Consider the following 6397-nt stretch of genomic DNA (forward strand, 5'->3'; position numbering starts at 1 on the left):
CCTGGAAAATTCCATGGATAGAGGAGCCTGGAGGGCTACAGTCCATGGAGTTGCAAAGAGTCAGACATGACTGAGCGCACATAATTGCTTTATAATATGTGTAACTTTCTGCTATGAAACATGAATCAGCCATATGGATACATATATCCCCTTCCTCTTGAGCCTCCCTCCTAACCCCAAAACCCATCCTTCTAGATCATCACAACAATCCCTTGTGAACCAAATAGAGCGGGGTATATGACTTTCCTTTATCTTTGGATGGTGAGTCAAGAAAGCAGAGGAAGGCGGGGTTACAAGAGCTTATGTGTATGTGCGTATTTGTGTTTCTCCTACCACACCAGCAACTGCATTCTCCCCACTTGATTCCAAGCCTCATTAACTCTGATTTTCTCATTCATCTCAAATTGCTATATTTATTATAATAGTTTATCCAAGCTGAGGTATTCTCCTTATGGGGAAAATAAAGGCCCTGATCTTTGTCACTGGCATGTGGAAAGTATAAGATGCAGGCTGTAAAATGCAATTTCTAAGTCAGTGCCTGCCGTAAGACGGCTCAGGTACATAAACAAAGCTGATTGGGACAACACCAGCCACGCACCCAAACTATTTATTTAGACAGGATCAGAGCAGACACACAGAGTGTGGTTAGAGAAGAGCTGCTTCTCAAAAGGCTCTATTTAGCAATCAAAGACTCACCTAGTTAGGCTACAGAACATTTCTCATCACCAAATCTTATCACTATACATGAGCAGTACAGCACAGCTGAGTAGTGAGTTCCGTTTTCTGCCAAGACTGAATTAATGTTTTTAATATTCAAATTTGATTTTTCATTACACAGAGGCAGGCTTCACAATAGAGACCTTGACCTCTCTAACGCATGCATATCAATTCCTCTCAGGGCTTAACTTAGCTTAACTTCAGAGAGACTGCTTCAAGTTTAATATCCTTGGAAAATTACCAGAATGAATAAGACCAGATATTAATTCCTCCCTAAAAGTGTTGAATTTTGGAACCTGCCTATAGTCTGTAGATATTTACACCCTTGGTTCATCAAACGGATAATAAATACAAGGTTGAAACAAAAATCTAACTCCTGTGCTCCACTCTCTTGTTATATATCCTGAACACAGATGCCTGCTCAGATAACAGGTCTGTCATGAAGGCTGTGAACGGCAAGGTGAACACTGCACTATTTTAAAATACCTTCAATCATAAGAGACTTGAACATTATGTATGATTTTTAGGGGAGTTGCAGAGAGCGCATCAAAACTCATTTGCATGCATAGCTTCCAGACCTCAAAGCAGGGATGTTATCAGCTGTCAGTCAACAGGTATTTATTGAATCCCTGATAGTCTCTTAGAAAGCTGCTAGGTTCTGTGGAAAATTCAGAAGCAATAAAAACAAATAACATTTACTCACAAAGAGTTGATATTTGGGTACAAGAGATAAGATACATAAAAATCATCAATAAATCAAAATGCTTATTATCAGGTTATCAGCAAGAGAGTTCATCACCCTGGCTGCATAGCTCACAGGATCCTGAAATTATGGCTATCACAGGCAGCCAGAACCCTGGGAGTATATCAATAACTCGGCATCAACCAAACCAGAGTGGTGCCTGTTTCAAATCTGGGTAGACAGAGCAATTCACAAGAATTGTCTAAGCCCCAATATTTCAATAGCTTCTCCGTCTTCACCAAAGTTCAGCTTCTTTCTTTGATAATAAAGGCCACAGTTTTCTTTAAAGAACCTTCTTCCGTTCTAAGTAAGTTTAGAATGCACCTGGAGAGTCTAAGCTTTCCAAACTTTATACAGCAGCAGGACTGAATTCTTCTAAGAGGAATTTGAGGACATGGGGGAGATATTCAAAATCAATTTGTTGAGTCTAGAGAAACAACAAAAGATGAAAAAGGGAAGTCATTACTAGATGTTCCATCATCAGAAGCTACGGAGGAGAGATGGTTAGGTAACAGGAAAAGGAGCAGACTCAAAAGCTGTCTGCCCTTCACCCCAAATCTCTTTGAATATAAGACACTTCGAAGATTAAGCTTTTGTAACATTAGCCCCCTGCAGCTTTAAATCATTAAAATTCCACAGCTGTGCTAAATATTATACAAGAGACACAAAAACGAGTAACACATGCAATAGGAGGAGAGGCAGGCGACGTGGAGAAAGACACCAACGTTAAGTCACCATTTTTCTAGGGATAAAACCGTGAGTTAGGCACACTCAGGATTTCACTCACTGCCTCCAGGATGCGACGTGCCCACACCACTCCCGTCAGAAGATGAAAGAAGTGACTCTCAGAGAAGAGGAAGTCACGGGCCTCAGCCAGCGAGGTCTCCAACCTGGGAGCTGGAGAAGAGACTCAAGTGAGGGAAGATCAGCCTCCACAGCAGAGATGGAGAGGAGGGGAGGCGGGCCTGCGAGGATGCGGGCGGTCAGCTGCTGAGCGACGGGCGGCTCTGCATGGACTTCTGATTCTGGCCCCCAAAAGAAAAGCTCATGCCCATCGTGTGTGTCACAGTTTACGAGGCTCACAGGTCAGAGAAGAAAGGCTTTTGTCTCGTTTGTTTTTGTTCTTTTTAAGGTACAGCCAGGCTTATCTTCTCCTGAAGGGGTATTGTTCACACTTTACTAACTGTTGTCTGTTAGTCTCTCTCTTGTTAAAAAGCAAAATCCATTGAGCAAATCTGAAGATCAAACTGGCGCTATTCAACAGTTCATGATTTGGCCAACGTCCCATCAGGCAAGGAGAAGCGTGTTCCAAGGGGCCACACCAAGTGAAAGGTTTCTTTTCCATCTGGTTTGGCCTTGGGTTTCCTTTGTTTACTATAAAGTTCCTTGGTAAGTGGCGTGGCCACCTCTGTTGCCACTGCCTTTGGAAGAACAATAATTTTATTACGACTCTAGGACCTGAAGAGGTTTGCTACTTGAAGCCAGGTGCCAGCTGAAGTTAAGGTCCAACCTGCCCAGGGAGCTAGGGGGTAAGGGCCCTCTCTTCCCTAAATAATTACATTTCAAACAGATGGTTTCCACGTCCCAAGGAAATATTCCTGAGTTATAAGACTGGCAGGAGGCTTATTTAGCTTTAAAAAGATTTTCATACCAATAAAAAGGGTTTTTAAAGGCAGAAAATGGGTGGAACAAGGAAGTCACAAACAAAAGAAAGGCTTATTTCAGACAAGGTCAGCTACTACTGAAGGAAGTTCCTGGGGTCTATCAGGCAGATGACCTCACTAGTGTTGATCAGGAAATTCCCAACCTACTGGTTTAAAATTCTGCTTGTGGGAGAAGCTGAAATTGCAATTAGCTTTGATATTAAGTTTTGGTTTGCTAAAGTGGGGTTTAGCACAAGTGACTCCATTCTGAGCCTGTCTCTGTTGACCTAATACAAATAGATTGCCAGATATTAATACTTCCTTAGCAAAGATGGGTTTATCCTGGATCAGCCAAGAACTGCAATTTGGGGCTGGCAGCCATGGTGAGCCAAGGGCAAGCCCCCCACAGCAAGGAAAGAAGAAAGCTTTTATAAGGAAAGAAAAGGAAGTCAGGAGAGTACAGTAAACAGAGTCCATAGTTTTTATTGGCTCACCAGGAAGAGTCTTTGTTCTTCCTGTTAGTTCCTGCTGTTTGTGGGGAGTGAGAGCTCCCCTTTAAGGTCTCTGTTTATTAATTTTTTATATTTTTTAACACTGTACCCTCCCCCAGCCTATGCTTCCATCTTCGCTCCTTGGCTCAGTCACCCCGTCTCTCCTCCGTCAGGCCTAACCTCTGTCTCTGTCTCTATACACACACACTTCTTTCCCGTCCCTGTGCCTTCTCGTTCCTCACTCCTTCTCTCCCCTATTAGTCCCTCTGTTTTTCTCATTTTGCCCTGCTCTACCTTACTCTGTATGTGTGTGTGCCTCTGCGTCTGTCTGTCTACCGGCTTCCTCCTCTTCTCTCTTTAAGTAAGCCAGAACCAGCTCCTTCCTGATGCTATTAAACATGGGAGCAAACAACAGGAGGGGAGGCCAGGGTACCCAAGTGAGTCTGTGCGCGCATGCTCAGGCACTCAGTCATGGCCGACCCTTTGCGACCCCATGGACTGTAGCCTGCCACGCTCCTCTGTCCACAGGATTTGCCAGGCTCCTCTGTCCACAGGATTTCCCAGGCAGGAATACTGGAGTGGGGTGCCAAGCCCTCCTCCTGGTGATCTTCCTGCCCCAAGGACTGAACCCTCGTCTCCTGTGTCTCCTGTGTCGGCAGATGGTTCTTTACCACCAGCACCACCTTTCCATCTACCTAAACCCAAGATGTGTCCCTGGAAGGGGAGCAGACTTTCTAACCCTAAAGTATGCCTATCTGGCATAAGGATTATTTCAGGCTGATTATTTTTAAGAAACAGCAGACACAGAAGAATCTTTGAAAACCAAGTAGAAATTACTCTTTTGTAAGAGACATCTTGTAAGGGGAAGACTGAAGACAAAAGGAGACGGGGATGGCAGAGGATGAGATGGTTAGACAGCATCACCTCTCAATAGACATGAATTTGAGCAAACTTGGGAGAGATGTAGAGGACAGAGGAGGAGCTTCATGCTGCAGCTCATGGAGCTGCAAACAGCTGGACACGATTTAGTTACTAGACAACAACAAAGAGACATTTACATATATGAGAATCCTCCATTTGAAAGGATCTCTAAAAGAAAGAAGATGCTCTAAATCTCTAGAAACTCATCAATGGAGAAGGCAAGGACTTAAATCTGCATAACAACCTTGCCCTTGTTCACTGGGCTTTTCCTCGTCACCCCCCCGTAACTGTCCCACCCCCAGCTCCAACATCTTCCTTTGACTTTAGCTGGAGATGGTATTTAAGGTGGTTGCTTGGGCCATTTGTGGGGGTTACTCAGTTTTCCTGGGTATCTCCCATGTATACAGAAGGTGTGCATGATATTAAACTTGTTTGTTCTTTTTCCTGTTAATCTGTCTTTTATTACAGGGAGGTCTCAGTGAGGAACCAAGAAGGGTACGGGGAAAACGATTTTTCTTGCCATTCATCCTATCGAGATGATTGCCTCAAGCCAACTTGAGCTCCATCTTCTCATTTCCAATATCACAGAGAGGAAAAAAGAAAAATTTGAAAAAAAAAAAAAAAAAAACACTGGCATGAAGATAATCTGGAAAATAAATGAAGGTCTAAAAGTCCACCTGAGGTGATGCTAGTGGTAAAGAACCTGCCTGCCCGATGCAGGAGCTGCAGGAGACATGGGCTCGATCCCTGGGTGGCAAAGGTCCCCTGGAGGAGAGCCTAGCAACCCATTCCCGTATTCTTGCCTGGAGAACCCTATGGACAGAGGAGCCTGGTGGGCTGCAGTCCATGGGGTCACAAAGAGTCGGACATGACTGAAGAGACTTAGCATGCACACACTTTCTAGATAAAAGGAATAATTAACAAGACAAAGTACAAATTCCAACCAAGCTTCTACATCTTCTTTCCGGTGTGTGCAGTAAGAATCTTCACTTGAACTTTCAAGAACCAAGGGAGAAAAACTGTGCAATTCTTATTTTAAACTTTTCAGGCCAAATACTCTAAGCAAATACATTCATTTGCAATTCATTAAGAGGAAACAATTTGGAAAGACAGGCTAGTTTTACATAATGTGGTTAATTACATATTCAAGTTTTTATTTGTTTGCACCATGATAAAAATCTTTCTTTCAAAGAAACAAATTAAAAAGGAACCATCATTTGCATGATACCTAATTTCTGATTTTTAATCTGTTGTTATCAAAGAGCTAATATTTCCATTTCTCATATTTAATTCTAACAGATAGCAGCATCCTTGCTACAAAGCATCCTCAAAGATTAGGAAAAGTCCCTGCAAATATCAGATCAATTACAAGAATACTCTGATTAGATGTCATTAGAATCGTATTACCATTCACCAATGGGTATTCTGGGCAAGTACTTGCAGTGGGGCAGAAAATGAACTGGAACTGCTGAAGACTGACACCATTTGAAAACAGCCAATATGGTCTTTGAAGCCCAGGGTGAGAATTCTCTCTTCCCTGGAAGGGGACATGTTCTAAGGCAACATCTCATTTGCTCTGATCCAATCTAAGCAGAGATATGAGGACGTCAGACTAGAGCCAACAGAGATTCAAGCCTAACCCGACAATACCATCATGACAACTACTCTTTCAATAAAAGTCAACATTTTTGGGTCATAGTTATAACATTTTTCTAACCAGAGTACCAATGAATGTCCTTGAGAAAAAGTTCTACCTGTAGCCCAAGACTTTTGCAATTTTAAAAGGCATTTTTGCAGTCATCTCAGGTTCATAACCTGCATTTTGGAGCAGTTTTACAAGAAAGTATACATCCCGTGTGTTCTGCATCTATTAGAAAGTTTAA

At 42.7% G+C, this 6397-nt stretch overlaps 2 long non-coding RNA genes across 2 annotated transcripts; one reads left to right on the forward strand and one right to left on the reverse strand.

Annotated features, from left to right (window-relative positions):
- Positions 1-591: 591 nt before the first annotated feature.
- On the reverse strand, positions 592-2380 carry LOC123329107. Its single transcript, XR_006544253.2, has 2 exons — positions 2247-2380; positions 592-1886 (listed from the first exon to the last, which is right to left on the reverse strand). It is a non-coding gene; the product is annotated as an uncharacterized LOC123329107 (long non-coding RNA).
- On the forward strand, positions 1895-5106 carry LOC123329106. Its single transcript, XR_006544252.2, has 2 exons — positions 1895-2544; positions 4983-5106. It is a non-coding gene; the product is annotated as an uncharacterized LOC123329106 (long non-coding RNA).
- Positions 5107-6397: the final 1291 nt, after the last annotated feature.

Source organism: Bubalus bubalis, chromosome 14 (assembly GCF_019923935.1).
Source record: "Bubalus bubalis isolate 160015118507 breed Murrah chromosome 14, NDDB_SH_1, whole genome shotgun sequence".
In the NCBI taxonomy this organism is placed as follows: domain Eukaryota; kingdom Metazoa; phylum Chordata; class Mammalia; order Artiodactyla; family Bovidae; genus Bubalus; species Bubalus bubalis.